Source organism: Salvelinus fontinalis, chromosome 8, assembly GCF_029448725.1.
Source record: "Salvelinus fontinalis isolate EN_2023a chromosome 8, ASM2944872v1, whole genome shotgun sequence".
Lineage (NCBI taxonomy): Eukaryota > Metazoa > Chordata > Actinopteri > Salmoniformes > Salmonidae > Salvelinus > Salvelinus fontinalis.
In genome coordinates this window covers 3,630,168-3,644,025 of record NC_074672.1, presented here as the reverse complement: position 1 = coordinate 3,644,025, position 13,858 = coordinate 3,630,168, and positions in this window count along the sequence as shown.

Sequence of the window (13,858 nt, the reverse complement as noted above, 5' to 3'; positions counted from 1 at the left end):
TGCCTAGTACTCAATTCTTGCTCGTACAATATGCATATTATTGTTATTATTGGATAGAAAACACTCTCTAGTTTCTATAGCCGTTTGAATTATGTCTCTGAGTGGAACAGAACTCATTCTACAGCACTTTTCCTCCCAGTGAGTGAGTTTTCAGAACTCTTGGCCTCTGGTTCCAGATCAGTTTTAAAGCCACTGTTAATCCTATGAGGATACAAACACTGCCCACGCCTTCCTCTAGATGTCAGTATGTGGTGACAATTTGAATGGAGTCGATTGCGCAATCATTGGCTCTATAAATCACCAAATACCGGAAGTAGCGTTCCTTTGGACACTGCGCTCAACGCAAGTAGGATATCTGACTGGCCTTTTTCCAAGCCTTGGTTTAGCCAGTAATATAGCGTCGGTCATCTTTTTACTCGTTATAGGTGTTAGAAACATCATAAGGTAGTTAATTTAAACCGTTTTATAGCAATTTATATCCGTTTAGTGCGATTTTGAGGCATTGCTTTGTAATAGACTTTGAAGCTCCGGGCACGTTTCGGGGTCCCGGTCGTACGTTAGTGGGCATTTCGACGGACAAGTGGACATCTTTCGACCAAAAGAAGATTAGACCCAAGAAAGGATTCATTGTCCAAGATTCTGATGGGAGAACAGCTCATAGTAAGAACAATTTATGATGATAAATCGTGTTTCTGTCGATAAATGTTAAACGCTTATGCCGCCATCTTGTTTGCTATAGCTTCGCTTGGCGCAACCTGTATTGAAAAGTAAGGATAATTTAAAAAATGTAATTCCGCGATTGTATTAAGAATTAAATTGTCTATCAATCGCTGTCCACCCTGTATTTTTTAGTCAAGTTTATGAGTATTTATGTATAAGACTAGATCACTGTCTAATATGGTGCAGGACATTTTCTGACCAGCTGAGCTACTTTTGTCATTGTCTAACCATGATTTTGGTGGCTAAATATGCACATTTTCGAACAAACTCTATATGTATGTTGTAATATGATGTTACAGGAGTGTCATCTGAAGAATTCTGAGAAGGTTAGTGAAAAAATGTATATATTTTGGCGATGATTACGTTATCGCTCTCTTTGGCTTGAATCAGTGCTCGGGTAACGTTTGCATATGTGGTATGCTAATATAACGATTTATTGTGTTTTCGCCGTAAAACACTTAGAAAATCTGAAATGTTGTCTGAATTCACAAGATCTGTGTCTTTCCATTGCTATGTGCTGTGTATTTTTAAGAAATGTTTATGATGAGTAAATTGGTAATACACGTTGCTCTCTGTAGTAATTCTAGGAGCTTTGGTGAGATTTGTGATGCTGGCTGCAATGGCAAACTATGATTTATACCTGAAATATGCACATTTTTCTAACAAAACCTATCCTATTGTCACGCCCTGGCCTTAGTATTCTTTGTTTTCTTTATTATTTTAGTTAGGTCAGGGTGTGACATGGGTCATTTATGTGGGTTTTGTAGTGTCTAGGGTGGTTGTAAGGTTTAGGGGGTTTATTTAGAGTAGTGGGGTTTATGTTTAGTATAGTTGTCTAGCTGTGTCTATGGTTGAGTGTAGGTGTTTAGGAAAGTCTATGGTTGCCTGAATTGGGTCTCAATTAGAGACAGCTGGTTATTGTTGTCTCTGATTGGGAGCCATATTTAAGGTAACCATAGGCTTTAGCTGTTTGTGGGGAATTGTCTATGTCGATGTTCTATGGTTTATGTATGCACTAGTTCATTCTTAGCTTCACGTTCGTCTGTTTGTTATTTTGTTAAAGTGGTTTCGTTTTGTGTTTGATTTTCTTCTTAATAAAAGAAGATGTTCTTTTCACGCGCTGCGCCTTGGTCCTCACTCTCTCCTATAGACGACCGTGACACCTATACCATAAATATGTTATCAGACTGTCATCTGATGAGGTTTTTCTTGGTTAGTGGCTATCAATATCTTAGTTTAGCCGAATTGGTGATAGCTACTGGTGTTGAGAGAAAATGGTGGACAAAGAAAAATGGTGATTTTTGCTAACATGTTTAGCTAATAGATTTACATATTGTGTCTTCCCTGTAAAACATTTTAAAAATCTGAAATGGTGGCTTTATTCACAGGATCTGTATCTTTCATTAGGTGTCTTGGACTTGTGATTTAATGATATTTAGATGCTACTATTTAATTGTGACGCTATGCTATCGATGCTAATCAGTGTGGGGGGGTGGGGGGGGGGGTGCTCCCGGACCCGGGGTAGAGGCTCCTGAAAGGTTAACGCACGCTGTATGTCGTAGTAACGTTAATTTTAAAAATCTAACACAGCGGTTGCATTAAGAACTAATGTATCTTTCATTTGCTGTCCAACCTGTATTTTTTAGTCAAGTTTATGATTAGTTATTGATTAGATTAGGTGCCTCTCCCAAGATTTCTCCCGACATTTTCTTTGCAGCTTGGCTACTATTCTCATTGTATAACCACGATTTGTGCCACTAAATATGCACATTTTTGAACAAACAATATATGTATTGTGTAATATGATGTTATAGGACTGTCATCTGATGAAGTTTTGAGAAGGTTAGTGAAAAATGTAATATCTTTTGCTGGTTTATTCGCTATCGCTAACGTGCATGAATCAATGCTGCTGTGTGGTTGGCTATTGTAGTAAGCTAATATAATGCTAAATTGTGTTTTCGCTGTAAAACACTTAAAAATCTGAAATATTGGCTGGATTCACAAGATCTTTGTCTTTCATTTGCTGTACGCTGTGTATTTTTCATAAATGTTTTATGATTAGTATTTAGGTAATTCACGTTGCTCTCTGTAGTTATTCTAGTTGCTTTGGTGAGAGTTGTGATGGTGGCTGCAATGTAAAGCTATAATTTATACCTGAAATATGCAAATTTTCCGAACAAAACATGAATGTATTGTATAACATGTTATAAGACTGTCATCTGATGAAGTTGTTTCTTGGTTAGTGACTAATTATATCTCTATTTGGTCGGTTTTGTGATAGCTACCTATGCGGTAGAAACATGGTGAAAATATGCGGTTGAGTCTTTGGCTATTGTGGTTAGCTAATAGAAATGCATATTGTGTTTTCGCTGTAAAACATTAAAAAAATCGGAAATGATGGCTGGATTCACAAGATGTTTATCTTTCATTTGCTGTATTGGACTTGTGATTTCATTAAAATTATATTATATGATATCCCTATCACGTTAGGCTAGGCTATGCTAGTCAGCTTTTTTGATGAGGAGGATCCCGGATCCGGGAGAGAGAAGCGGTAGAGGTTTTAACAACACTATCAACAAGGCAGGTCCTACAGGCCCTAGTTTTGTCGCACCTTGACTACTGTTCAGTAGTGTGGTCAGGTGCCACAAAAAGGGACTTAGGAAAATTGCAATTGGCTCAGAACAGGGCAGCCCTTGAATGAACACAGAGAGCTAATATTCATAATATGCATGTCAATCTCTCCTGGCTGAAAGTGGAGGAGAGATTGACTTCTACACCACTTTTATTTATGAGAGGTATTGACATGTTGAATCCCCCGAGCTGTCTGTCTAAACTACTGGCACACAGCTCAGCCACCCATTCATACCCCACAAGAGATGCCACAAGAGGTCTATTCACAGTCCCCATGTCCAGAACAGAATATGGGAGGCACACAGTACTACCTAGAGACATGACTACATGTTCATCATGTTATACAATACACTTATGTTTTGTTCAAAAATGTGCATATTTTGAGCTGCAAACCGTGGTTATACATTGTGAATACGTAGCATCGATTCACCAGAATGTCCGGAGCTATTTTAGACACTCACCTAATCTGACCAAAGAACTCATAAACTTTACATAAAAATACTTGTTGTATGGCAAATGAAAGATACACTGGTTCTTAATGCAACCGCCGTGTTAGATTTTTAAAAATAACTTTACCATAACAAACAGCTTGCATTATTGCGAGACAGCGCCCGCCAAAACGGCGGAGAATAGAAATAACATTTTCCACAGAAATACGAAATAACATCATAATTCTTACTTTTGCTTCCATCAGAATCTTGTACAAGGAGTCCTTGGTCCAGAATAAATCGTTGTTTGGTTTTAGAATGTCCTTTTCTTCTGTCGAATTCGCGCCAACAATGCTAGCCAAGGTTGATAACGTTCCCACCCTCTCTTGACGCAAAGAATGGAAAACTCCAAAAGTCCGAATAAACATTGAATAAACTGATAAAACTTGGTTGAAAAAAAACTACTTTACGATGTTATTATCACATAAATAAAATCAGAGCCGGAGATATTCGCCGTGTAATTCAAACAGTTTTAGAAACTTGAGAGTGTTTTCTATCCAATAGTAATAATAATATGCATATTGTATGATCTAGAATAGAGTACGAGGCCGTTTAAATTGGGCACGATTTTTTCCAAAGTGAAAATAGCGCCCCCCCTATTGACAAGAAGTTTTAAGCATCCCTGTATTATAGACAGACAATATGCATCAATATGTTTTGACATTGACAGTTTACAATCTAGAAATATTTAGGGATTACTTATTCCTTGCCACCCACTCTGAAACTAACTGCAGCTCTTTATTGAGTGTTGCAGTCATTTCAGTCGCTGTAGTATCTGACGTGTATAGTGTTGAGTCATCCACATACATAGACACTCTGGCTTTACTCAAAGTCAGTGGCATGTCGTTAGTAAAAATTGAAAAAAGCAAGGGGCCAAAACAACTACCCTGGGGATCAAAAAGAAAGGAGGACCAAGGCACTCTTCATAAATTAATTAAAATGCCTTTATTAGTATGGCATGTTCAATAGAAACAAAGTTGTTTAAAAACCGACGCGTTTCGGCTGCATGGCCTTCGTCAGGGAGTACAGAAAAAAGAGAATACAATGTCCTCTTTTGAAAGTCTTTTCCAATTAGCCCTAATTAGAAGAGGGAGTGGTTACCAAATTGGACACACCTAGTAAGCAATAATATACACATGAAAAGGTAAAATACTGTAGCTATGTTATCATGAGCATACAACTCCAAGCTAGAAGCATCAGAACACCCAGAGAGGCAGTTCCAACCCTAACCATGACTGGGAGAAGTGTCCAGAACAAGAAAGGAATATATTCCACAGATCACAGCAAAACATGAACAACAGTCCAAACATAGCTAGAGGGCTATTGAGCAAAATGTCCACTAGATGACAGCAAATGGACCCATAACGACCCTACAGGAAGGGTGAGAAATCCATATCTTCATTTAAACCAGGGTACTTAGTGGCCTGTAGTTTGTAAATCCAAAAACTTTCCCTTTGGTTTAACTGTTTAAGACGGTCCCCTTTTCTAATAGAGGCCGGAACATGATCAATACCCATAGCTTGTAGGGAGGCAGGGTTACCATGGTGTAAGGACTTGTAGTGCCTTGCCATGGGGTAGTCTTCATTGCCTACCCGTATGGCGTACTTGTGTTCCGTCAAGCGATCTTGAAGGCGTCTCTTTGTCCGTCCAATGTAGAACACCTTGCACTGTGGACATTCCAGTCTATAGATGACATGAGTGGTTTTGCAGTTAATAAAATGCTTGAGGTAATACTCCATTTTAGAAGCTGTGTCAACAAAATACTTTTTCTGTACAATATTACTGCAATGGTTGCACTGGTAACATTTAAAAGAGCCCTTGGGTTTGTGGTCAAGCCAAGTTTTTTGAGAGTCACCCGGAAGGTAACTGTGGACTAATTTGTCATTTAGGGTAGGACATCTCTTAAAGCTTATGACTGGTGGTTCAGGAAAGACTTGGCAGTAGCGTATCACTTTGGATGATTCCCCAATTATTTTTAATGATTCTTTTAATGTTCTCTGCTTCAGTGCTGTATTTTGTAACAAAATACACTCTCTCTGATGTATCACGGGGCACTCCTCTTCGTAACAAGTTCTCTCTGTCAAGTAATCCAGCCCTTATACCTGCATCTTTCAGGACCTGAACGCTGTAGCCCCGATCCAAAAAGCGATTCTCCAATTCTGCAGATTTGACACTGTAGTCTGTTTCCTGATCGCAAATTCTACGGACTCTTTGGAATTGGCCATATGGAATATTCTCTTTTAGCCTTTTGGGGTGAAAACTGTCTGCCCTCAGAATGGTATTCCCATCTGTAGGCTTCCTAAAGATTGATGTGTGCAAACAACCTTTGTCATTTTTACTAATATCGAGGTCCAAAAAATGAATGTTATCCTTGCTGTATTCCATAGTTAGTTTGATGTTAGGGTTAATGCTGTTGAGGTATTGGTGGAAGGAAATAAGTTCATCTTCTGAGCCGGACCAAAACAGGCAAACATCATCAATATAGCGTCCCCACCATATAATCCGGTCAAAGAAATGGTTATTAGAAGGATCCAAAATGAAGTCATTTTCCCATTTACCCAAGTACAAACCAGCGTAGGAAGGGCTGTAGCAAGCTCCCATGGCACATCCTTTGACCTGTTTGAAAATACGGTCCTGGAAGATAAAGATGTTATGGTTAAGAGTCCATTCAGTCAGTGATACAATGAATTCTGTAGGAGGCATCTCAGTTTCAGGCCGGGTACTCAAGAAATGGTGCATCGCTGCCAAACCTTGTTGATGCTCAATGGTGGTGTATAGAGACTCCACATCCATGGTGACTAAAAAGGAAGCTGTACCTATATTCTTCAATTCCTTAATTTTGTTCAACACATCTGTGGTATCTTGAAGATAGGCTGGAAGTGACAACAGAAAAGGCTTAATAAAGTAATCAATGTACTTAGAGATGGGTTCTGTCAGACTTTCATTACCACTAATGACTGGTCTGCCTGGGGGGTTTTCAAGATTTTTGTGGATTTTTGGAAGAAGGTAAAAAGAGGCCATACGCGGACTGCCATTGAAAAGAAATTTGAACTCATTGTCTGAAATGTAACCATTTTCCTTAGCTTCTGTGAGGATCCCTTTCAAATCAGCTTTTAGGTCCTCTGTAGGGTTGAAGGTAAGAGATTGGTAGAATTCGTCATTGTCTAATTGACGGTAGGCTTCTGTCACATATTTGTCTTTACACCACACTACTGTAGCACCACCTTTGTCAGCTTTTTTAATTACAATCCGTTCATTTTTGGATAATGATTCAACTGCATCCCTCTCTGTCTTAGAAAGATTACGTCGTGTTTTGTTGGAATCAATTTTACCCTTAAACAGATTCTCCACATCAAAATTAACTTTCTTGGCAAATGTATTTAGTGTGGCATTCTGGACTATGGGACAAAAAGTGGACTTGGGCTTAAAAGGTGTTTTTGAGGGAACAGTAACTGCCTGACCTGAGACACTGGCGTCTGTAGTTGGACAGATGTTTTGCTTGTACCAGGCCTTCAGATGTAGATTCCTGTAGAAACGAAATAGGTCAATCTTTGTATTAAATTCATTAGTTGAATATGTGGGGGCAAAGGACAGTCCTTTAGACAAGACCCTTATGCAATCATCAGAAAGGGGTTCTCCAGAAATGTTGATCACAGCCTTGTTCTGGTCCTGCTCCGTGTGGTTGGATAGTCTTGAATTCTTCCTCCCCCTCCGTGTTGGCCTCTTCCGCGTCCTCTCCCTCTCTTGTTGAGGAACCTGCGTGGCTCCTCTTCCTGATCTAAAAAATCTAGGGAGGAGCTGGCCTCTGAGCGTCTGGGGTGATCCTCATCGTCACTGCTTGTAAAGTTGAAAGAAACAGATCTAGGCTTCCTTCTCTGCAGATGTGATTCTGAATTCTTGCGTGTTGGTCTTCTCCAGGCAAAGACCTTGCCATCTCTATAATCTACTTCATCTCTTCTAAATTTTCTTAGCTTGTCTTGCTTCAATGTCAGAGTGAATGTGTCTACTTTCTCTTTCAAGATCTCATCACATTGTGCTTTGTTAGAAATATCACTGTGTTCTGAAATTTTCCTTTTTAATTCTTCAATTTCTGTTTGGACTACTTGTCTGTCCTTTTTGGAATCTTCTATTAAAAGTAGCATTAGGTCAAAAGAACACTTGTTGAGAATAGCCTCCCATTTATCTTTGAATTCAGTTTTACCTTGTGCTCCATTAGCTGGAAACTTCATAATACGGAGTCCTCTGGGGATTAGGCCTTTCCTCCAATAGTCAGACAAGGTGATAGAATTGAGGTCAAGTTTAGTATCTTTCTCCATAAGGTGTTGCAAGTCTCTGTAAGCCTTGTTTAAGTCCATTCCAGTATTCTCTGTGGCAGTCATCTCATCTAGCAATGAGGTAGTGGTAATAATCCTTTGGCCCTCTTCATGGGAATAGGAAAATCTTGTAGATTCTTGGGTAAAATCCATGGGTTTGAGTTGTGAAATGTCCTCAAAAAACACAGAAAGAAATAACTGTGGAGCTGCTTCCTCTAAGCACCACCCAAGTGCTGTTACCCTGGGGAATTCCTGATTCTAATTGGAGTAAATTTGAGAGGCTTCCATTAAAGAACACCCTCTGTGTTATGTTAAACAAGTAACTCTTTATCCACATTATAGCAGAGGGTGTAAAGCCATAACACATACGTTTTTCCAGCAGCAGACTATGATCGATAATGTCAAAAGCTGCACTGAGGTCTAACAAGACAGCCCCCACAATTATTTTATCATCAATTTCTCACAGCCAATCATCAGTAATTTGTGTAAGTGCTGTGCTTGTTGAGTGTCCTTCCCTATAAGCATGCTGAAATTCTGTTGTCAATTTGTTTACTGTGAAATAGCATTGTATCTGGTCAAACACATTTTTTTCCAGAAGTTTACTAAGGGTTGTTAACAGGCTGATTGGTCGGCTATTTGAGCCAGTACCGGGGGCTTCACTATTCTTGGGAAGCGGAATGACTTTAGCTTCCCTCCAGGACTAAGGAAACACACTTTCTAGTAGGCTTAAATTGAAGATGTGGAAAATCGGAGTGGCAATATCGTCTGCTATTATCCTCAGTCATTTTCCATCCAGATAGTATCCAGATTGTGTTCGGCACATGTGTCAAATACAATTTTATTTGATGCTGTAGTACTGAAATTCCCACAGAAGAAAGTTGTTTCTTAACGTTCTCTTAGCTAATCGAACATTCCCAATGTCAAACCAATTGGAGAACATTCCCAATGTCAGACCAATTGGAGAACATTCCCAATGTCAAACCAATTGGAGAACATTCCCAATGTCAAACCAATTGGAGAACATTCCCAATGTCAAACCAATTGGAGAACATTCCCAATGTCAAACCAATTGGGGAACATTCCCAATGTCAAACCAATTGGAAAACATTCCCAATGTCAAACCAATTGGAGAACATACCCAATGTCAAACCAATTGGAGAACATACCCAATGTCAAACCAATTGGAGAACATACCCGATGTCAAACCAATTGGAGAACATTCCTAGGAAATTACCAAATTTGAAATTAAAAGGCACCAAGTTTGACCTTTTAGGAAACGTTCTGTTAAAGTAATGACATACCAAGAAAATATAGTATTTTTGTCAAGTTCCTTAAATGTGCTGAGAATGTTCAAATGACAAGCAACTATCCTGCACCATTCCCAGAACGTTGTGGGAAGGTTGTATGCAAAATAACCATATGGACAACTACGCTCTCACCAAGCTGTAAGAAACGCATGGTTCTCAGAACGGTATGTGCTAGCTGGGTTAGCTTTAGTCGAAACCCCTTTTTGGTCTACACGCTACACAAAAGAGCACTAGCAGGTATCCTAACTCTAACCCCGCCTCACTCACCTGACTGGCTTGTGAAGGCATAAGGATGACCACTTCAGCTTAAACATCACTAGAGAGACAATAACACGTGTAAGAGCATACTTAATTAAGTGATACTGATTGTGGCACTGATTGTGTGTGGAAAATCTCCTATTTCTCTCTCCATGGTGTGTGTGTGTGTGTGTGTGTGTGTGTGTGTGTGTGTGTGTGTGTGTGTGTGTGTGTGTGTGTGTGTGTGTGTGTGTGTGTGTGTGTGTGTGTGTGTGTGTGTGTGTGCACATATGTGCCTTATCATCATTATTAGTAACTTTCTTGCTCTCACCACGTCACCAATCCTTTGAACTGGGCCTCTTTTCCCCATGAGTGAGTGAGTGTGTGAGAGGATGTATACAGAAAATGTCAGCGTGCCACCTTGACTTAAGATGAGTCAAGCGGGGAAAGTAAACAGGCTCGGCTCCCAGAGAGGCTTGGATATAAACAGTAGATGTGTTGAGAAGGGCCCGACAGTGTTTATTTTATAATGGACCTCTGTGCTGTTTGAAGTGCCTTGCGGTCTTTCGGCTTTATATGCTCAATACTGGTTGATCTTTGCCAACAGCCCCCAATATCACTGTGTTGGAGTTTATTAGACTTCTTTGTTTCTTAATTTCACCCTCCTTTCTCTGTAGAATGCATACGTGGACGCATATGGAAATTGCATATCTTAGCCTAAACCTGTTAGCTTACATTCAATATTGCCTTCACCTGCAAGCTACATTTTACTTGTAAACTTTAAATGAAATATCTCTAGTCCAGAAATATTAGCATGGCTTTGTAAATCATGACTTGTCACTGTGTTACTCTTTTTATTAACGGGACGTAGTAGGTCTACTTTGCAAAGGGGCGTGGGCTTGTTACGACCTTATGCTCCAACAGGAGGCAAAGAGGAGTACGTGGTAATAGTGCTTTCAAGAAAACTCGGAAACTCTGATCCTCTGAGTTAAAAAAAAATTGCTTAGGTTGTGTAGAGGTTCCTATTGGTTTATTCTGATACTTTCCAAGTGGGAAACTCAAAACTCATCTTTCTACAACAAGGTTCCAAATCTGACATTTGTAGGTTGGTGTTATTGAAATGCAATTAAGCCCGCCTCTGCTGTTCATACTCACCCAGTGATGAGTACCCATCAAAGTGATGGGTAGGAAGAGATATGGGGCGAGGTTTTCATGATTTCTCCACCCAGGGACGGAAAATCGCTGGCAGCCGTCAAGGATGTGAGGAACCTTGCGGGTTGGGAATTGTCTGTGAGTGGATAAACTCCGGATCTGATGATGCTCTGGCACTCTGGGCCAAACAAACATGAGCAACACAATTAAAATGGGATCACTCTCTGGGGCTGGCTCTTCCTGCATACGCCTGATGGATGACATTTAATATGCTGCATAATGATTTCCAGAGGATGGAAACGGGCCCCTAGTTCCTTTAGAAATGGATTAGTCTCTTAGTCACACAGATTACTCACACTACTTAAAATGTTTTAGAAGCAGTTTGGCATTTCTCTCTCACCTCCATGTGTAGGCCTACAGTAAAGATATGCTGGTTATAGCCTAGCTATTTGCATGTTGAAATTTAGTAGGGTAAAAGTATTTTAATTATGAAGTTTGTTTGTTTTAGTTTTAGCAATAGCCTAATATAGACTTGAATAGTAACCTATTAATCTTTTTTTAGATGTACAAGTGACACATGATTATAGAAATGGCATAGGCCAAGGCCTCCTACATTCCCTAACCTTGAAACCTGGGCTGTGTTCAGTACAATTTTTTGTTGTTGAATTAAACAGAAACATTGCTGTTCTGAACGACCAGTTGAAAAACGGGGAGGGGTTGGATTGTGGGTTGAGGAACGCTCCTCTACCCTTTAATTACGTCACTAATTTCTTCAAACCACACCCCGCTACACCTACCAAACTGAGCAAACGTACCTAAAAGGGTCCATGCTATCCGGAATCCTTAGGACATCCTTACCCCATTGAAGTTGATGGTTATGGTAAAGGCTAGGGTTATGGTTACAGTAGGTAAGGGTAAGGGTACAAACCGTCACGAAACGTAGCAAACTTTTAGTCAAACTGAACGAACCCACAGTGAAAAGTAACCTCATCCTTAGGCTGGTTGCGCGTGAGCGGAAGTATTTTGAAAAGTTTTCTAGGGCCTTGATCAATTAGATTTGCTCACCTCCTTCGTCCTCAATCCTCTCTCGCTTACTTTTGAAAAAGGTAAAAAGTTAATCGAGGATAGTTGGCGAGGAGAGTGAACGTGGATGGAAATGCGCTTGCTTCAAATTAAACGGTCCTTCTCCACTCGTGCGCCATTAGGCAGAGGACGTTTACAGGGGTGGATCCCAAAGTAAATGTGTGCGTTCAGTTTGACTAAAAGTTTGTTAGCCCAGAAAATCTAAAATGTTATTACATACAGCCGGGAAGAACTATTGGATATAAAAGCGTTAACTTACCAACATTACGACCAGGAATACAACATTCCCGAAGCGGATCCTTTGTTCGGAACTCCACCCTGGACATGGGATCTTATCCCAGAGGCCGACCCAAAACGCAGGAGAGGCAGACGGAGCGGCCTACTGGTCAGACTCAGAAGGCGAGCACACCATCCACAGCTTTCGAGCATATTACTCACCAATGTCCAATCTCTAGACAACAAGGTGGACGAAATTAGGGCACGAGTTGCCTTCCAGAGAGACATCAGAGATCGTAACATTCTCTGTTTCACGGAAACATGGCTCACTCGGGGTATGTTGTCAGAGTCGGTACAGCCACCTGGTTTCTTCATGCATCGCGCCGACAGAACATCTCTCTGGTAAGAAGAAGGGCCGGGGTGTATGACTTATGATTAACAACTTATGGTGTAAACATAACAACATACAGGATCTCAAATCCTTTTATTCACCTGACCTAGAATTCCTTACAATCCCATGCCGATGGCATTATCTTCCAAGATAATTATTTTCGATCATAGTCACAGACGTGTATATCCCCCCCCCCCAAGCAGATACCTCGACGGCCCTGAAAGAACTTCACTGGACTCTACGTAAACTGGAAACCATATATCCTGAGGCTGCATTTATTGTAGCTGGGGATTTTAACAAAGCTAATCTGAGAACAAGGCTTCCTAAATTCTATCAGTATATCGAATGCGTGACACGAGCTGGTAGCATTCTGGACCATTGCTACTCTAACTGCCGCGATGCATAAAAAAACCCTCCCCCGCCCTCCCTTCGGCAAATCTGACCATGACTCCATTTTGTTGCTCCCATCCTAAAGTCAGAAACTAAAACAAGAAATGCCCATGCTCAGGTCTATTCAAGGCTGGTCTGACCAATCAGATTCCACACTTCAAGATTGCTTCGATCACGTGGACTAGGCATGTTTCGGGTAGCCTCAGACAATAACATTGACGTATACGCATAAGAGATGTTGTACACACAGTGACTATTAAAACCTTCCCTAAGCAGAAACTGTGGATTGATGGCAGAATTTGCCAAAAACTGAAAGCGCGAACCATCGCTTTTAAGACGAAATAAAGTCGCAATTCAATGGCTCAAATACGAGACGTATTTGGCAGGGTCTACAGTCAATAACAGATTACAAAAAGAACACCAGCCCCGTCGCGGACATTGATGTCTTGCTCCCAGACAAATTAAACAACTTCTTTGCTCGCTTTGAGAACAATACAGTGCCACTGACATGGCTAGCTACCAAAGCCTGTGGGCTCTCCTTCTCCGTGGCCAAAGTGAGTAAAACATTTAAACGTATTAACCCTTACAAGGCTGTCGGTCCAGACTGCATTCCTAGCCGCGTCCTCAGAGAATGCGCAAACAAGCTGGCTGGTGTGTTTATGGACATATTCAATCAATCCCTACCCCAGTCTGCTGTCCCCAAAACGTCAAGATGGCCACCATTGTTCCTGTTCCGAAGAAAGCTAAGGTAACTGAACTAAATGACTATTGCCCCGTAGCACTCACTTCTGTCATCATGAAGTGCTTTCAGAGACTAGTCAAGGACCATATCACCTCCACCCTACCTGACACCCTAGACCCACTCCAATTTTCTTACCACCCCAATAGGTCCACCGACAATGCAATCGCCATCACACTGCACTATCTCAT